The 18,689-nt window shown below is 40.8% G+C and overlaps 1 long non-coding RNA gene across 1 annotated transcript in view; it reads left to right on the top strand.

The window, feature by feature from the left end:
• LOC130296252 (uncharacterized) overlaps window positions 1-12,571 on the top strand; it is a 36,453-nt gene extending 23,882 nt beyond the window's left edge. Inside the window, exon 3 of the long non-coding RNA XR_008849167.1 lies at window positions 12,342-12,571. This is a non-coding gene — a long non-coding RNA (uncharacterized LOC130296252). The remainder of the gene's footprint in view (window positions 1-12,341) is intronic.
• Window positions 12,572-18,689: the final 6,118 nt, after the last annotated feature.

The raw sequence follows: 18,689 nt of genomic DNA, 5'->3' as shown, positions 1-18,689 counted from the left end.
AGCCTATGGCTGGATCTCACAGGCTTCTGTAGCAGGTAGACAGAAAGTCAGGATCTGATCTCCTGCTGCCATAGTAACTATCAACGACCAGCGATCGTATTGTGGCGCTGCCGTTGGTGAACAGGGGGAGCGCGTCCCCCTGTCAACACCATCAGGATTGATCACGGCATCTATGGGGTTAATACTGCCAGGACCGGCGCAATCGTGGCCCCCGCCAGCTGAGATAGGACTCTGGCTGTGATTGACAGCCGGGTCCCGCAGCCGATCTCCTGTGCTGTCCGCAGCAGTGCAGGAGATCGCTAGGACTTATGCATACGTCCCAGCGCGCGAACGTGTCGGGTGCTGGGACGTATGCATACGTCCTATAGAGTCAATGGCGCTCTGGGACTTGAAGTCCTTTTCAACTGAGCTTGACTTGGACAGACTTGACTGAGCTAGCCGTGATGTGACTAGACTGGACTGACTGAGACTTGACTTGGGAGCTGACTATCGCTGCCTTTCGCTACTTGGAGTGGAATCCAATGTGGGTGCTTACTGCTAGGGTGGACAGGAGTGGCCGGAGGATCTTTACTCTTATCTTTATCCGTGGTTTGGCTATGGGGCCTGTGAGACTTCTGTTCTCCCCAAAGCTTTAGACTTGATTGGACTGGTGACCTAGTCAGTGGGATCCTAGTGAAGTCGCTCAACAGAAACAGAAATCATTGCAACTGGGTCTTTTGGGCCTGTCCCCATATGGTGAGGTACAGGTCACACAGCAGAGGTCTTGGCAGGACCTACACTCACTGTCCTTTCCAGGCTATTTCTGACTAAGTCCTCCCTGTCTAGACAAACCTGGGTGGAGAAGGGCAGGACACCCTGATTGGCCAATGTGTTCATGTGATTCCCCATGCATCTTTCTACACAGGTAAAGTTAACTCTTTCACAACAATAAAATACCATACATACATTGAATAAATGATAATACATCAGAATAAATCATAATAAGATAACCTGGAGCTGTCGGCCAGAGCAGACACCAGAAAGTAACTTCCACCTCACAGGGCAGGTGGACAAATATGTTCTGCACTGGGACACCTCAGCATCAGTCTGAGATTTAGGGGATTTTTGACCAAATTTAAACACTTGCTGTATGCGTTTAATTAAATAATAACCAGGGTGTCATCTCATTAATCTGCAGGCACACACAATGCTCTAGTCCTCTAATATAGTGACCCCACCACATGGTGACCCACTAATGTGCTGATTCATCGACTGTTAAGGCCCTTAAAGAGACGACAGCTGAACAGAAATTCGCCTCATAAAAGGACGCACATCTGTCTGTTTCATACTTATAAGCCAGCTGAGCAAATTTTCTATGGTTTTAAAGCTGAGGGCGGCCACTACAAAATAGTTAGTCCCATATGAAAACATCATAGGATTACTACACATTTCTTATCCAGACGTATGCCATGGGCTTGCTGTCAGTGAATGGAGAATTTTTCTTGTTTACATTCAGAGGCCAAAAACCTAAGCTTCTAACTGGGTTGTTTTCAGGGGATTGTTTTTTTCAAACAACAATGCCACATGTGTCCATAGGTTGAATCTGGTACTGCACCTTAGTTCCATTAAAGGGCCTAGCTGCAATACCAGCAATACCACATACTGGGTACGTGTGGCACTGTTTTCTTGATCCTGGGCATCCAGTGGCTAAAAACTTGTACAAAAACATGTGACCATTAGTTGATATGGTCCTGTAGGAATGGAAAAATATGACTCCCTTTTTTTCCAAAACAGCGCCACACCTACCCACAGGTTATGTCTTGTACTGCACCAAATCTCCACTGAAGGGAATTGGGCCCAACTGCAATACCACACACAACATGTGGACAGGTGTGGCACTGTTCTCTTGATCTTGGACAGCTTCATTTAGCCGCTCACATCTCACCCTACAGCAGTGTTTCCCAACCAGAGTATCTCCAGCTGTTGCAAAACTACAACTCACAGCATGCCCGGACAGCCTTTGGCAGGTTCTTATATTCTGTCCTGAATTTTTAGAAGACTTCTGACCCATGACGGACGAGTAGACACATTGTTGCATTATGCTCCGATTACACTTTCCGTATCAGTCTTCCTTCATCTTTAGTCTGAACTTTGTGCACAAGTCAAGTAGCTCTTACCGAAGGTCGGCCCATCCCCCGCCACAGACCTGAAGCTTCGCTATTATTAATGAGTTAATGGTCTGTAGGGTCTTAATGAAGAATATGGTAATGAGATACATGGCCGTCACTGCCGCTCCTCTCCCGGGAACGGCGCCGTTTAATTAAAAGGACTATTCCTGGGCCATTAACCATAGAATTACCTGTGGACGGGCGATGGCGACTTTATCACGCCACTTATTAATGTCCTGTATGGATTGTATGTCCCTTCATCATCTGGATTTGATGCAGAAAAAATGTCAACTTTTTCCTGTTCAATAAATCTGGTGATAAGGATGATGAGTTCCTACTGTCCGAGCATGCTGGGAGTTGTAGTATTACAACCCCTGCAATGCAATATATGAAGGCAAAGGCTACATTTTCCGATATCATCATATTGACATTTTTCTAATAAACAGCTGTGTTTCAAGATCTCTGCTTGCTGATAGTGAATAGAAATATTTACTGACAACCTTATCCCTTATGTTCCCACAACAGAATTTCAAAGCGTAATCCTGTGCAAATGTTTAGCTCGAAAATTCTGTTGCAGCAGAGTCCTGTTGTTTTCAAAGGGATTTAAAGGGGTTATCCAGGAAAAAACTTTTATATATATATATATATATATATATATATATATATATATATATATATCTCAACTGGCTCCAGAAAGTTAAACAGATTTGTAAATTACTTCTATTAAATAATCTTAATCCTTTCAGTACTTATGAGCTTCTGAAGTTGAGTTGTTCTTTTCTGTCTAAGTGCTCTCTGATGACACGTGTCTCGGGAACCACCCAGTTTAGAAGCAAATCCCCATAGCAAACCTCTTCTACTCTGTACAGTTCCCGAGACAAGCAGAGGTGTCAGCAGAGAGCAGTGTTGCCAGACAGCAAACAACAACTCAACTTCAGCAGCTGATCATTATTGAAAGGATTAAGATTTTTTTAATAGAAGTAATTTACAAAGATGTTTAACATTCTGGACCCAGTTGATATAAAAAAAAAAAAAAAAAAAGTTTTTTCCTGGAATACCCCTTTAACGGCAAATTCTGCCCTTGGAGAATGAATTGACAATGTCAATTCTTTTGGCAGAATCTGCCCAGAAATGCATTGCCTTCTATGGAGATGGCGAAGTTCCAAGGGGTCCTAGCGTTACCTGAAAATTTTCGGCCAAAATCACGCCATGAGAACATAGCCTTACAGTCGCTGAAGAAACCTAGAGGGGGAGATTTATCAAAACCTTTGTAAAGGAAAAGTTGCCCATAGCAACCAATCAGATTGCTTCTTTCACTTTGCAGAAAAAATGAAAGAAGCAAGCTGATTGGTTGCTATAGGCAACTGAGCAACTTTTCCTACGGACAGATTTTGATAAATCTCCCCCAGAGAGTTTTTGTTGTGGCGGTTTTCAAGCCAGGAAGATGTTTGGTAGATTGGCGCTAATGCCACAGCTGAGGATTTGTTACAATGTATTTGGTTTGTGTCAGTCTACACTGCACTTTTAAAATTCTATTCTTTAGTCAAAAGGCTCTGGATCAGTGGTTGTTTTTCAACCATTGTGCCTCCAACTGTTGCAAAACTACAACTCCCAGCATGCCCAGACAGCCTTTTGCTGTCTGGGCATGCTGGGAGTTGTAGTTTTGCAACAGATGGAGGCACACTGGTTGGAAGATACTTCTTTGGTTTTTCTATATTCATATAAAATCACCAATTAGGCTTAAAATGTAGAAATATATGATTTTACTCAAAGAAAATGTGATATATAAAAAAGTGCTAGGATAGGGGAAAAGGGGTACAGGTGAATACCTCCACTAGAGACCCTACCTATCTAGGGAGGGAACTCCTAATTCTAAGTGTGGATAGGGTTAGGGAACAAAAATGACAATACCACAAATGGGTACAGAGGACAATGATAATACAAAAATATTGCAGAACATAAATAGTTGTTACTTCTTATGTTTTTTAATATCTTTGTATTATCATTTTCCCCTGTACCCATATGTGGTCTCCTCTCACTCCCTGATAATCTATAGGCGAAATGTGTCGGCAAGAGAGGTCCACTAACTGATTTTATGTATATATATATATATATATATATATATATATATATATATATATATTTATGTGTGTGTATATGTATGCATTGCCATTTTTGTTCCCTAACCCTAGCTACGTATAATGAACAGAATCTCCTCTCGCAGAATTCCGCGAGTGGAGATTCCATTCTGGCGGCGGCCGCCGCAATACTATGGCGGTAGGGCCACGCGGCACTGCGCCGTCACCATTGACGGCTATGCAGTGTTCGCGGACTTCCGCGCAAATAATTAACATGTTCTTTCTTTGCGCGGAACCATTTCAACGGCGGAATTGTCCGCCGCTGAAATTCCGCAGTGTGAACGGGTCTCGCGGAAGACCCATTCACACTGATGTTTATGTTCACAGCACGTAATTCCGTTTCGCGGCATTCCGCTCACGGAATTCCTGCCGTAATTACATAGTGTGAATATACCCTTAGATTTAGGAGTTCCCTCCCTAGATAGGTAGGGTCTCTAGTGGAGTTATTCATCTGTACCCCTTTTCCCCTATCCTAGCACTTTTTTTTCTAGGAGTAAAATCATATTTTTCTACATCTTGAGCCTAATTGGTGATTTTCTATGAATATATACTTAAAGGGGTACTCAGGTGGGAAACTTTTTATTTTAATTTTATTTTTTTAAATCAACTGGTGCCGAAAAGTTAAACAGATTTGTAAATTACTTGTAAAGTACTTATTAGCTGCTGAATACTACATAGGAAATTCTTTTCTTTTTGGAACACAGAGCTGTCTGCTGATATTATGACCACAGTGCTCTCTGCTGACATCCCTGTCCATTTTAGGAACTGTCCAGAGCAGCATATGTTTGCTCTGGGGATTTTCTCCTTCTCTGGACAGTTCTTAAAATGGACAGAGATGTCAGCAGAGAGCACTGAGCTCGTGATTCAGCAGAGAGCTCTGTGTTCCAAAAAAAACCAAAAACATTTCCTCTGTAGTATTCAGCAGCTAATAAGTACTGAAAGGTTTAAGATTTTTTTTAATAGAAGTAATTTACAAATCTGTTTACCTTTCTGGCACCATAATAAAAAATAAAAAAATAAAAAAAAGTTTTCCACTGGAGTACCCCTTTAATGTGCCTCACCGGCGGCAGCCCTATGTGTGCAGTGAGTTTTGGAGGCGGGGCTGTGTGCCGGCGTGACTGTGACACGCGGCTCCGCCTCTAAAACTCACTACACACATAGGGTTGCCACCGAAAAGCGCTGTGTGTATAGTGAGCAAGGAATACGCAGGGTATTTCCCGCTGCTGCCGTAAATTTTGCGCAGCGTGAAATACGCTGCGTATACGCCCTGTGGGAACGCACCCTTAGGGTGCCAGATATCTTTTACCCATTTTGTGTGATTAAACAGTGGTTTTGCTTCCAGAGAGAGGTGAATTAATATATTGATGAACCAGGAATCTCAGGATGAACTTGCGCTCTAGTCCTTGCTTTATATTTTATGCACATGTTCTTTTATTCTTTGGGTCACTCCGCAGTATGTCTCCTATACTGAGATCTGCAGGTGGTCACCCAGTACAAGGAAATGCTCTCATATGCAGTGCATTATTAATGGACATATACACCCCTCCACCACTTGACCACTGGTGCATGCTGGGAGAACAAAGAAAAAGGCTTGCTTGGACTTGCAGTGACTTGACAGACCATAATGCAGGCCACGGTAACTATATGACTTGAGATGGTGACAGACAATTGAGATGACTTGGGAGGTCACCTGGTCACTGGGGTTCTCTGGGTAACAACACAATCATGTGGTACAGATTTAAAGGTATATTGCACTTATGATACATAACTACATATAACCTGTAAATACTATATGATTTGCTGAAGGAGAGCCCCAAGGACACGCCTGACAGGACAGAAGTACAGTACAGCACCATCCCGTACTGGGACATTACACATATAAGAAAAGAGGGTGACAAGTAAATTATTGGATTGATTATTGCTGTGTCCAATGGTTTTTTTGGTCCACAATACAGCACAGCCATCAGTTTTGACACAAAAATTACAATGGGGGAGATTTATCAAAACCTGTGCAAAGGAAAAGTTGCCCAGTTGCCCATAGCAACCAATAAGATTGCTTCTTTCATTTTACAGAGGCCTTGTTAAAAATGAAAGAAGCGATCTGATTGGTTGCTATGGGCAACTGGGAAACTTTTCCTCTTGACAGGTTTTGATAAATCTTTCCTAATGGGATTATAATGGTTGGATAGTCTGTTAAAGGGGTACTCCAGTGGAAATTTTTTTTTTTTTTTTAAATCAACTGGTGCCTGAAAGTTAAACAGATTTGTAAATGACTTCTATAAAAAAAATCTTAAGCCTTCCAGTACTTATCAGCTGCTTTATGCACCACAGAAAGTTGTGTAGATCTTTCCAGTCTAACCACACTGCTCTCTTCATGTCAGGAACTGTGCAGAGCAGGAGCAAATTCCCATAGCAATCCTATTTCCTGACATGGACAGAGGTGTCAGCAGAGAGCACTGTGGCCAGACTGAAAAGAACTACACAACTCCCTTTGGAGCATACAGCAGCTGAAATGTACTGGAAGGATTAAGGTTTTTTTTAATAGAAGTAATTTACAAATCTGTTTAACTTTCTGGCACCAATTGATTAAAAAAATGTGTTTTCCATCGAAGTACCCCTTTAACTCCTTCAGGACGAAAGGCGTACCTGTACGGCCCTCGCCCGGTCCCGGTGTTTAAAACGGGGTCACGGGGTGACACCACATCACACCGGGTCTGTCCCGGCTGCTAACGATAGCCAGGACCCTGGGCTAATAGCGTCCGGTACCAATTGTTGTGCCGGCCACGCGCTATTAACCCTTTAGACGCGGCGATCGAAGTTGATCGTCGCGTCTAAAAATGAAAGTAAATGCTTCCCGGCAGCTCAGTCGGGCTGATCGGGACATCGCGATAAAATTGCGATGTCCCGATCAGCTACGACATGAGCGGAGACCCCCTTACCTTGCCGATCGGCATTTGATTGCTCCAAGCCTGAGCTACGGGCTTGAGCAATCAAGCCCCTATCTCGCTGATCCATGCAAAGCAATTGGCTTTGCAGGGATCAGGGTAAAAGATCAGTGTGTGCAGTGCTATAGGTCCCTATGGGAGTGAAAAAAAGTGAAAAAAAAAAAGTTAACAAAGGAAAAAAAAAAAGTTAACAAAGTTCCCTAATAATAAAAGTTTGAATCACCCCCCCTTTTCCCATAAAAAAATTTTTTTTAATAAAAATAAACATATGTGGTATCGGCGCATGCGGAAATGTCCAAACTATAAAAATATATAATTGATTAAACCACACGGTCAATGGCGTATGTGCAAAAAAATCCAAAGTCCAAAATAGTATTTTTGGTAACTTTTTATATCATGAAAAAATGAATAAAAAGTGATCAAAAAGTCTGATTGATACAAAAATGGTACCGATAAAAACTTCAGAACACGGCGCAAAAAATGAGCCCTCATACCGGCCCGTACATGGAAAAATAAAAAAGTTATAGAGGTCATAAGATGAGAATTTTTAACATATAAATTTTCCTGCATGTAGTTATGATTTTTTCCAGAAGTCCGACAAAATCAAACCTATATAAGTAGGGTATCATTTTAACCATATGGACCTACAGAATAAAGATAAGGTGTTATTACCGAAAAATGCACTGCGTAGAAATGGAAGCCCCCAAAAGTTACAAAATGAAACTTTTTCTTCAATTTTGTCGCACAATTAATTTTTTTTTCCGTTTCGCCGTGGATTTTTGGGTAAAATGACTAATGTTTCTGCAGAGTAGAATTGGTGGCGCAAAAAATAAGCCAGCATATGGAATTTTATGTGCAAAATTGAAAGCGTTATGATTTTTAGAAGGTGATGAGGAAAAAATGAAAAGGCAAAACGGAAAAACTCTGGGTCCTTAAGGGGTTAATACTCTAAAAACAGCGCAACTTACGTCCATGGTCATGCCTGGTATTGCAGCTCAGCAACATTTACATAAATACCAGCCCATACGTTTCATCTTATAGACTCTTAAAGGGTTGATCAAGTATTATAATAAAGCTGGAGAAGGTTTTCCTTAGACAGGTTACCAATATCAGTTCAGCTTGGCCACCATTATTCTAGACCTGGGACTGTTAAATGACTGTATAAGGAAAAAAATCAGCAACTTTCTAATAACTGTGGAACTTCAGATGTCACAAAACTGCAACTCCCAGTAGGCCCCGACAGCCAACAGCTGTACGAACATGCTGGGATGGGACTGCCAGCAATGGGACTCCTGTTGACTTTGATGGGAGCAGCAGAAACATGCTGAAAAGAACTTATATGACACTTCTTTTCAGTTCCCATTGAAGTTAATGGGAGGTTCATCACTAGCACCTGTGCTGCCCGCTGCACAGTAAAAGCTGTGCCACCATTGACGGCTATGCAGTGCTTGCAGCCGTCTTACCGCTGAAGGATTTCGGTGGCCGCCGACAGATGGAATCTCAACTCAAGCTCAAATTACCCAATGTGAACATACTCTTAAAGGGGTACTCCGGTGAAAACCTTTTTTCTTTTTAAATCAACTGGTGGCAGAAAGTTAAACATATTTGTAAATTACTTCTATTAAAAAATCTTAATCCTTCCTGTACTTATTAGCTGCTGAATCCTACAGAGGAAATTCTTTTCTTTTTGGAATGCTCTCTGATGACATCACAAACACAGTTCTCTCTGCTGACGTTATTATAATAATGATAACACTTTATTTATTGTTGTCCTTAGTGTTGATTTGAACCTAAGTCCCCAGCACTGCAAGGCAGCAGTGCTAACCACTGAGCCACCATGCTGCCCTTAGCATACATCTGCTATGTATGGTTGCTAAAATGGACAGAGACGTCAGCAGAGACTGTGCTTGTGATGTCAACAGTGGTTCCAAATAGAAAGGAATTTCCTCTGTAGCATTCAGCAGCTAATAAGTACTGGAAGGATTAAGATTTTTTAATAGAAGTAATTTACAAATATGTTTAACTTTCTGCCACCATTTGATTTAAAAGAAAAAAGGTTTTCACCGGAGTACCCCTTTGAGGGTGTATTCAGGGGCACAGTTACAGAGGTAGCAGTCGTACCGGGGCCCTAGCACATCTTCCCCATAAGAGACCAGTATTATAATTGGCATATGGGGCCCTGTTGCAGATTTTGCATTGGGGCCCAGAAGCTACAATCTACGCCTCTGGATGTATTTGCACATACAGTATCAGCGCATATTTGAAGCTGTAGATTTGATGCTTTTCAGCCTTTTTGTTTACATTAAAGTGTACCTGTTGTCAACAAAAACTTTATATATAATGTAGATAATACCATTATATGTATATTTGTAATATCCTTTGGTTAACAATTGTGTATATTTTTGTGTGCTGTTCCTGCAGCTATTGTCTGTGTGTTTCTATGAGGAGTCCAAATACAGGAAGTGAGGTTATTATATACATATAATGGTATCTTCTACATTATACAAAAAGATTTTGTTGACGGCAGGTACACTTTAAACTCGGCAGCATAAAATCTGCAGCTTCAAATCTTGCGCATTAAATATGCTGTACGTGAAAATACACCCTCAAGGGGTTGTCTAGGATTGGAGGGATTTTCCATAGCTGGGGTGTTGTATTAAAGGGGTACTCCCCTGGAAAACATTTTCTTTTAAATCAACTGGTGCCAGAAAGTTAAACAGATTTGTAAATTACTATTAAAAATATTATTCCTTCTAGTACTTATGAGCTGCTGTATGCTCCACAGAAAGTTTTTTTTCTTTTTGAATTTCCTTTCCGTCTGACCACAGTGCTCTCTGCTGACATCTCTGTTCATTTTAGGAACTGTCCAGAGCAGGAGCAAATCCCCATAGCAAACCTCTCCTGCTCCAGACGGTTCCTAAAATGAACAGAGGTGTCAGCAGAGAGCACTGTGGTAAGACAGAAAAGGACATTCAAAAAGAAAATAACTTCCTGTGGAGCAAATAGAAGCTGATAAGTACTAGAAGGATTAAGATTTTTAAGTAGAAGTAATTTACAAATCTGTTTAACTTTCTGGCACCAGTCCACCCAACCCCCCCCCCCCCCCCCCCCCCCCTGCGCCAGTGCTCCCACTGCTTGGTCCTCTCAGCCAATCACAGACTGAGGTGGTACACGGCCACTGATTCGCTGGAAACAAGGAGGAAGCCTGAGTACATAGATTGTTTATTATTTGTACAACACCAGCAGCCATGGAGAACTTTGTCCCCCCTGGAATCCCCTTTAGTTTGCATAATATATTCCACAGATTAAAGAAAATGCAACAAACAACATGTAACAATGTATCAGTGCAGGTAAAACATATCACACTGCAGTCTGGGCTGTTTAGCTCCCTGGATTATAAAGTTTATAAAGAAATACTCATATACATTGATTTTCTTTCAGGAAGAGTCCGCCGTCTGTAATGTTCCGGAACATCACATTTTGTACCTGTTTGTAGTTCTTATGGTTTTCCCTCAGTGCCGCGATTTCCTCACTTACTAAAATATTCAGCAGTTTTATACAATAAAATCAGAAGGAACGGTGACTCCAGCTGTGAAGCGAGGGCTGGAACGTATATTGAAATCCTCACTAAAAAATCCCACTTAAAAAGGTCTTATATATATTAAACCTTATATTAGCTACGTATAGTCCATGAACCCACAATTCATCTATCTATCTATCTATCTATCTCATATCTATCTCATATCTATCTATCTATCTCATATCTATCTATCTCATATCCATCTCATATCTATCTATCTATCTCATACCTATCTATCTCATATCTATCTATCTATCTATCTATCTATCTCATATCTATCTATCTCATATCCATCTCATATCTATCTCATATCCATCTCATATCTATCTCATATCTATCTATCTATCTCCTATCTATCTCATATCTATCTATCTATCTCATATCTATCTATCTATCTCATATCTATCTATCTATCTATCTCATATCCATCTCATATCTATCTATCTATCTCATATCTATCTGATATCTATCTCATATCTATCTATCTATCTCATATCTATCTATCTATCTATCTCAGATCCATCTCATATCTATCTATCTATCTATCTCATATCTATCCATCTCATATCTATCTATCTAATATCTATCTATCTATCTATCTATCTATCTATCTCATATCCATCTCATATCTATCTATCTATCTATCTCATATCTATCCATCTCATATCTATCTATCTATCTAATATCTATCTATCTATCTATCTCATATCTATCTATCTCATATCCATCTCATATCTATCTATCTCATATCTATCTATCTCATATCCATCTCATATCTATCTATCTATCTATCTATCTCATACCTATCTATCTCATATCTATCTATCTCATATCTATCTATCTATCTCATATCTATCTATCTCATATCCATCTCATATCTATCTATCTCATATCTATCCATCTCATATCTATCTATCTATATCTCATATCTATCTATCTATCTATCTATCTATCTAATATCTATTTACATATCTATCTCATATTTATCTCATATCTATCTAATATCTATCTACATATCTATCTGACTATCTAATATCTATCTATCTATCTATATACATATCTATCTGTCTATCTAATATCTATCTATCTATTTCATATCCATCTCATATCTATCTATCTATCTCATATCCATCTATCTCATATTTATCTCATATCTATCTATCTAATATCTATCTACATATCTATCTCATATCTTTCTATCTATCTATCTATCTATCTCATATCTATCTATCTATCTAATATCTATCTATCTATCTACATATCTATCTCATATCAATCTATCTACATACCTATCTATCTATCTCATATCTATCTATCTAATATCTATCTATCTACATATCTATCTCATATCAATCTATCTATCTATCTGTCTCATGTCTATCTATCTATCTCATATCTAATCTATCTGTCGCAGGCTTCTTCTCCTGAGTTGGCGATGCTGATGAGATTGATGGTGATGTTAGGGGTAGTTGTCTATGGATCTTGCTGGGTAATGTAGCAGATGATGATTACTCTCATTTGCTGTTCACAGGAGCTGTCAGTCCATGATGGAGAATTATGAATAATCCTGTGTGATAGAGCAACCGGAACCTTCACATCCACTCTCAGGCCAAAACTGACGGATTTATGACCACCGCTCCCATCGTCCGAGGAAACATTTCATCGCAGATACATTATTCATCAGAGAGATCCAGGGAAAATCTCATCATAGAAGTAAACTTTATAAAATACAACATGTGGCCTCCATTCCCATTTCACCCATCTAACCCTCGCCAGACACCCCCCACCCCCTGCAAGTATATATATATTATATATGTGTGTGTGTAACTGCTGTATCTAAATGTGTGATGTGTGATACTGTCTGCGGAGCTGCGGTATGTAATCTTATCATGTGGGATATGGTCTGCTGAGCTGCTGTATGTAATCTTATCATGTGGGATATGGTCTGCTGAGCTGCTGTATGTAATCTTATCATGTGGGATATGGTCTGCTGAGCTGCTGTATGTAATCTTATCATGTGGGATATGGTCTGCTGAGCTGCTGTATGTAATCTTATCATGTGGGATATGGTCTGCTGAGCTGCTGTATGTAATCTTATCATGTGGGATATGGTCTGCTGAGCTGCTGTATGTAATCTTATCATGTGGGATATGGTCTGATGAGCTGCTGTATGTAATCTTATCATGTGTGATACTGTCTGCTGAGCTGCTGTATGTAATCTTATCATGTGGGATATGGTCTGCTGAGCTGCTGTATGTAATCTTATCATGTGGGATATGGTCTGCTGAGCTGCTGTATGTAATCTTATCATGTGGGATATGGTCTGCTGAGCTGCTGTATGTAATCTTATCATGTGGGATATGGTCTGCTAAGCTGCTGTATGTAATCTTATCATGTGGGATATGGTCTGATGAGCTGCTGTATGTAATCTTATCATGTGGGATATGGTCTGATGAGCTGCTGTATGTAATCTTATCATGTGGGATATGGTCTGATGAGCTGCTGTATGTAATCTTATCATGTGGGATATGGTCTGCGGAGCTGCGGTATGTAATCTTATCATGTGGGATATGGTCTGCTGAGCTGCTGTATTTAATCTTATCATGTGGGATATGGTCTGCTGAGCTGCTGTATGTAATCTTATCATGTGGGATATGGTCTGCTGAGCTGTTGTATGTAATCTTATCATGTGGGATATGGTCTGCTGAGCTGCTGTATGTAATCTTATCATGTGTGATACTGTCTGCTGAGCTGCTGTATGTAATCTTATCATGTGGGATATGGTCTGATGAGCTGCTGTATGTAATCTTATCATGTGGGATACTGTCTGCTGAGCTGCTGTATGTAATCTTATCATGTGGGGTATGGTCTGCTGAGCTGCTGTATGTAATCTTATCATGTGGGATATGGTCTGCTGAGCTGCTGTATGTAATCTTATCATGTGGGATACTGTCTGCTGAGCTGCTGTATGTAATCTTATCATGTGGGATATGGTCTGTTGAGCTGCTGTATGTAATCTTATCATGTGGGATACTGTCTGCTGAGCTGCTGTATGTAATCTTATCATGTGGGGTATGGTCTGCTGAGCTGCTGTATGTAATCTTATCATGTGGGATACTGTCTGCTGAGCTGCTGTATGTAATCTTATCATGTGGGGTATGGTCTGCTGAGCTGCTGTATGTAATCTTATCATGTGGGATATGGTCTGCTGAGCTGCTGTATGTAATCTTATCATGTGGGATATGGTCTGCTGAGCTGCTGTATGTAATCTTATCATGTGGGATATGGTCTGCTAAGCTGCTGTATGTAATCTTATCATGTGGGATACTGTCTGCTGAGCTGCTGTATGTAATCTTATCATGTGGGATATGGTCTGCTAAGCTGCTGTATGTAATCTTATCATGTGGGATATGGTCTGCTGAGCTGTTGTATGTAATCTTATCATGTGGGGTATGGTCTGCTGAGCTGCTGTATGTAATCTTATCATGTGGGATATGGTCTGCTGAGCTCCTGTATGTAATCTTATCATGTGGGATATGGTCTGCTGAGCTGTTGTATGTAATCTTATCATGTGGGATATGGTCTGCTGAGCTCCTGTATGTAATCTTATCATGTGGGATATGGTCTGCTGAGCTCCTGTATGTAATCTTATCATGTGGGATATGGTCTGCTGAGCTGCTGTATGTAATCTTATCATGTGGGATATGGTCTGCTGAGCTGCTGTATGTAATCTTATCATGTGGGATATGGTCTGCTGAGCTGCTGTATGTAATCTTATCATGTGGGATACTGTCTGCTGAGCTGCTGTATGTAATCTTATCATGTGGGGTATGGTCTGCTGAGCTGCTGTATGTAATCTTATCATGTGGGATATGGTCTGCTGAGCTGCGGTATGTAATCTTATCATGTGGGATACTGTCTGCTGAGCTGCTGTATGTAATCTTATCATGTGGGATATGGTCTGCTGAGCTGCTGTATGTAATCTTATCATGTGGGATATGGTCTGCTGAGCTGCTGTATGTAATCTTATCATGTGGGATATGGTCTGCTGAGCTGTTGTATGTAATCTTATCATGTGGGATATGGTCTGCTGAGCTGCTGTATGTAATCTTATCATGTGGGATATGGTCTGCAGAGCTGCTGTATGTAATCTTATCATGTGGGATATGGTCTGCTGAGCTGCGGTATGTAATCTTATCATGTGGGATATGGTCTGCTGAGCTGTTGTATGTAATCTTATCATGTGGGATATGGTCTGCGGAGCTGCGGTATGTAATCTTATCATGTGGGGTATGGTCTGCTGAGCTGCTGTATGTAATCTTATCATGTGGGATATGGTCTGCTGAGCTGCTGTATGTAATCTTATCATGTGGGATATGGTCTGCTAAGCTGCTGTATGTAATCTTATCATGTGGGATATGGTCTGATGAGCTGCTGTATGTAATCTTATCATGTGGGATATGGTCTGATGAGCTGCTGTATGTAATCTTATCATGTGGGATATGGTCTGCTGAGCTGTTGTATGTAATCTTATCATGTGGGATATGGTCTGCTGAGCTGCTGTATGTAATCTTATCATGTGTGATACTGTCTGCTGAGCTGCTGTATGTAATCTTATCATGTGGGATATGGTCTGATGAGCTGCTGTATGTAATCTTATCATGTGGGATACTGTCTGCTGAGCTGCTGTATGTAATCTTATCATGTGGGGTATGGTCTGCTGAGCTGCTGTATGTAATCTTATCATGTGGGATATGGTCTGCTGAGCTGCTGTATGTAATCTTATCATGTGGGATACTGTCTGCTGAGCTGCTGTATGTAATCTTATCATGTGGGATATGGTCTGTTGAGCTGCTGTATGTAATCTTATCATGTGGGATACTGTCTGCTGAGCTGCTGTATGTAATCTTATCATGTGGGGTATGGTCTGCTGAGCTGCTGTATGTAATCTTATCATGTGGGATATGGTCTGCTGAGCTGCTGTATGTAATCTTATCATGTGGGATATGGTCTGCTAAGCTGCTGTATGTAATCTTATCATGTGGGATATGGTCTGCTGAGCTGCTGTATGTAATCTTATCATGTGGGGTATGGTCTGCTGAGCTGCTGTATGTAATCTTATCATGTGGGATATGGTCTGCTGAGCTGCGGTATGTAATCTTATCATGTGGGATATGGTCTGATGAGCTGCTGTATGTAATCTTATCATGTGGGATATGGTCTGCTGAGCTCCTGTATGTAATCTTATCATGTGGGATATGGTCTGCTGAGCTCCTGTATGTAATCTTATCATGTGGGATATGGTCTGCTGAGCTGCTGTATGTAATCTTATCATGTGGGATATGGTCTGCTGAGCTGCTGTATGTAATCTTATCATGTGGGATATGGTCTGCTGAGCTGCTGTATGTAATCTTATCATGTGGGATACTGTCTGCTGAGCTGCTGTATGTAATCTTATCATGTGGGGTATGGTCTGCTGAGCTGCTGTATGTAATCTTATCATGTGGGATATGGTCTGCTGAGCTGCGGTATGTAATCTTATCATGTGGGATATGGTCTGCTGAGCTGCTGTATGTAATCTTATCATGTGGGATATGGTCTGCTGAGCTGTTGTATGTAATCTTATCATGTGGGATATGGTCTGCTGAGCTGCTGTATGTAATCTTATCATGTGGGATATGGTCTGCAGAGCTGCTGTATGTAATCTTATCATGTGGGATATGGTCTGCTGAGCTGCGGTATGTAATCTTATCATGTGGGATATGGTCTGCTGAGCTGCTGTATGTAATCTTATCATGTGGGATATGGTCTGCTGAGCTGCTGTATGTAATCTTATCATGTGGGATATGGTCTGCTGAACTGCTGTATGTAATCTTATCATGTGGGATACTGTCTGCTGAGCTGCTGTATGTAATCTTATCATGTGGGATATGGTCTGCTGAGCTGCTGTATGTAATCTTATCATGTGGGATATGGTCTGCTGAGCTGTTGTATGTAATCTTATCATGTGGGATATGGTCTGCTGAGCTGTTGTATGTTATCTTATCATGTGGGATATGGTCTGCTGAGCTGCAGTATGTAATCCTTTTTTTTTTATATATATAACTGTTTATTTATATATTTTGTAAATAATTTTACAATATGACATTCAGAAAAAAGAAAAAACATATTCCGAAGACATATACAAGAAAAAAGAAAACATTTCATTATTCTCTTAATCTGGTTCAGTAACTCGTTTGTCCTCTAATAATATAAGTCACCTAAGCATTTCTTGTATTCATGAATTTCAATTTCACATAAGTACATATCCAATTACAATAGTAAATAAAACTGGCCATATGGTCTGCTGAGCTAGTGTATCTAAGCTATCTTGTGAAACGATATCAGAGAGCCACACTCCATCTCCCATTCAGTAGTGTCATCATAAGACGTGTATATTAGGATTCATGTAGGTGACAGGTTCGTGCAGGTCGACGTCGTGTCATGTGATATCCTGGGATTGACGTCCCTTTGTCAGTGACAGGTGCTTTTTTGTTAAGCATGGGAATGAGACCTGGCAGCGGTGACAACTCTCATCATTGTCCTGTCTCATGCACTTGCCTCCAGCTGACAGATGAGCTGGCGCTGTAATTGTTCTGCTAAATCATTCTGAGAAACAAATCCTGGAAATCATTGTACGACCTGTATTTACCGCCGCCACATAACCACCATAGAGGACACTCAGTTGTGTAATGTAAAAATAAACAACAGATACATAAATATAATTTTTTACTTTGCTTATAATGTTTTACACAGGGCTCAAGTCCTACAGGAACTCATAGGAACGGAGTTCTTGCACTTTTTCCACAACGGGAACACTGTTCCTAATAACAGCAGTCCTGCAGGACCAGCCCTTAAATGGAAATCTTGGGTGAGTTCTCACTATTTTTTTCCCCAGGACTTGACCCCTGGTTTTACACCAGTCACATCTATCCACAGCTGCATTCAGTGTTTCGGGGTTACATCAAGCTGACCAGAAATAGAATCCACAGCTTGGAGGGTAAGAGAGGAAGGGGTTTAAGTGCACATGTAGGAGGGTTAATTTTAGGCCCTATGGGATTAATTATGGTAGGGGGCTCATTGGCGCATGGAGAGGTAAAAGTGGAGTGTATGGAGGAAGGGGCAGGACTGCCCCCTCCCACTGTTATGAGACATCCCCCCCCCCTTTTCATCCTCCTACCTTTTGTTTTGTGTTTTATATTTACAATTTTTTTTATATATTTACTTTATCAATAAACAAAACAAAAACAAAAAAATAGTACAAAAAAATTATATATATATATATATATATATATATATATATATATATATATATAATTTTTAAGTTTCCATGAAGTTATTTACATTGCTCTTTGGTACATTTGGTTAGGGTGTGCTCGTGTAGGGGTTGGGACCCCATTTTTGGAGGTTTTTTCCCTATGGGTAATGACATTTTTGGAGTTTTCTTGTAAAGTCACAGCTGGAGGTAGAAAGTGGAAAATGGTAAAGAATGGAGGGAGAAGGCCGAACAGCAGCCAGCATTTGCTTCACCCACCCTGGTCGTCAACCTATGGGAGGTTAAAGGGGTACTCCCCTGCTCAACGTTTGGAACAAACTGTTCCGAACGCTGGAGCCAGCGCCGAGAGGTTGTGACGTCATAGCCCCCCCCTCAATGCAAGTCTATGGGAGGGGGCGTGACAATGTCACGCCCCCTCCCATAGACTTGCATTGATGGGGTGTGGCATGTCATGAGGGGGGGGGGGGGCTATGGCATCACAAGTTTGTTCCAAACGCTGAGCAGCGGAGTACCCCTTTAAGCTGCGTCTCGAGGCTTTTATGGAATATTGTAAAGTTGGTAATA

This window comes from Hyla sarda, chromosome 12 (assembly GCF_029499605.1).
Source record: "Hyla sarda isolate aHylSar1 chromosome 12, aHylSar1.hap1, whole genome shotgun sequence".
Classification (NCBI taxonomy): Eukaryota; Metazoa; Chordata; class Amphibia; order Anura; family Hylidae; genus Hyla; species Hyla sarda.
Note: the sequence above shows the minus strand (reverse complement) of the source record. Positions and strands in the feature narration are given on the sequence as shown.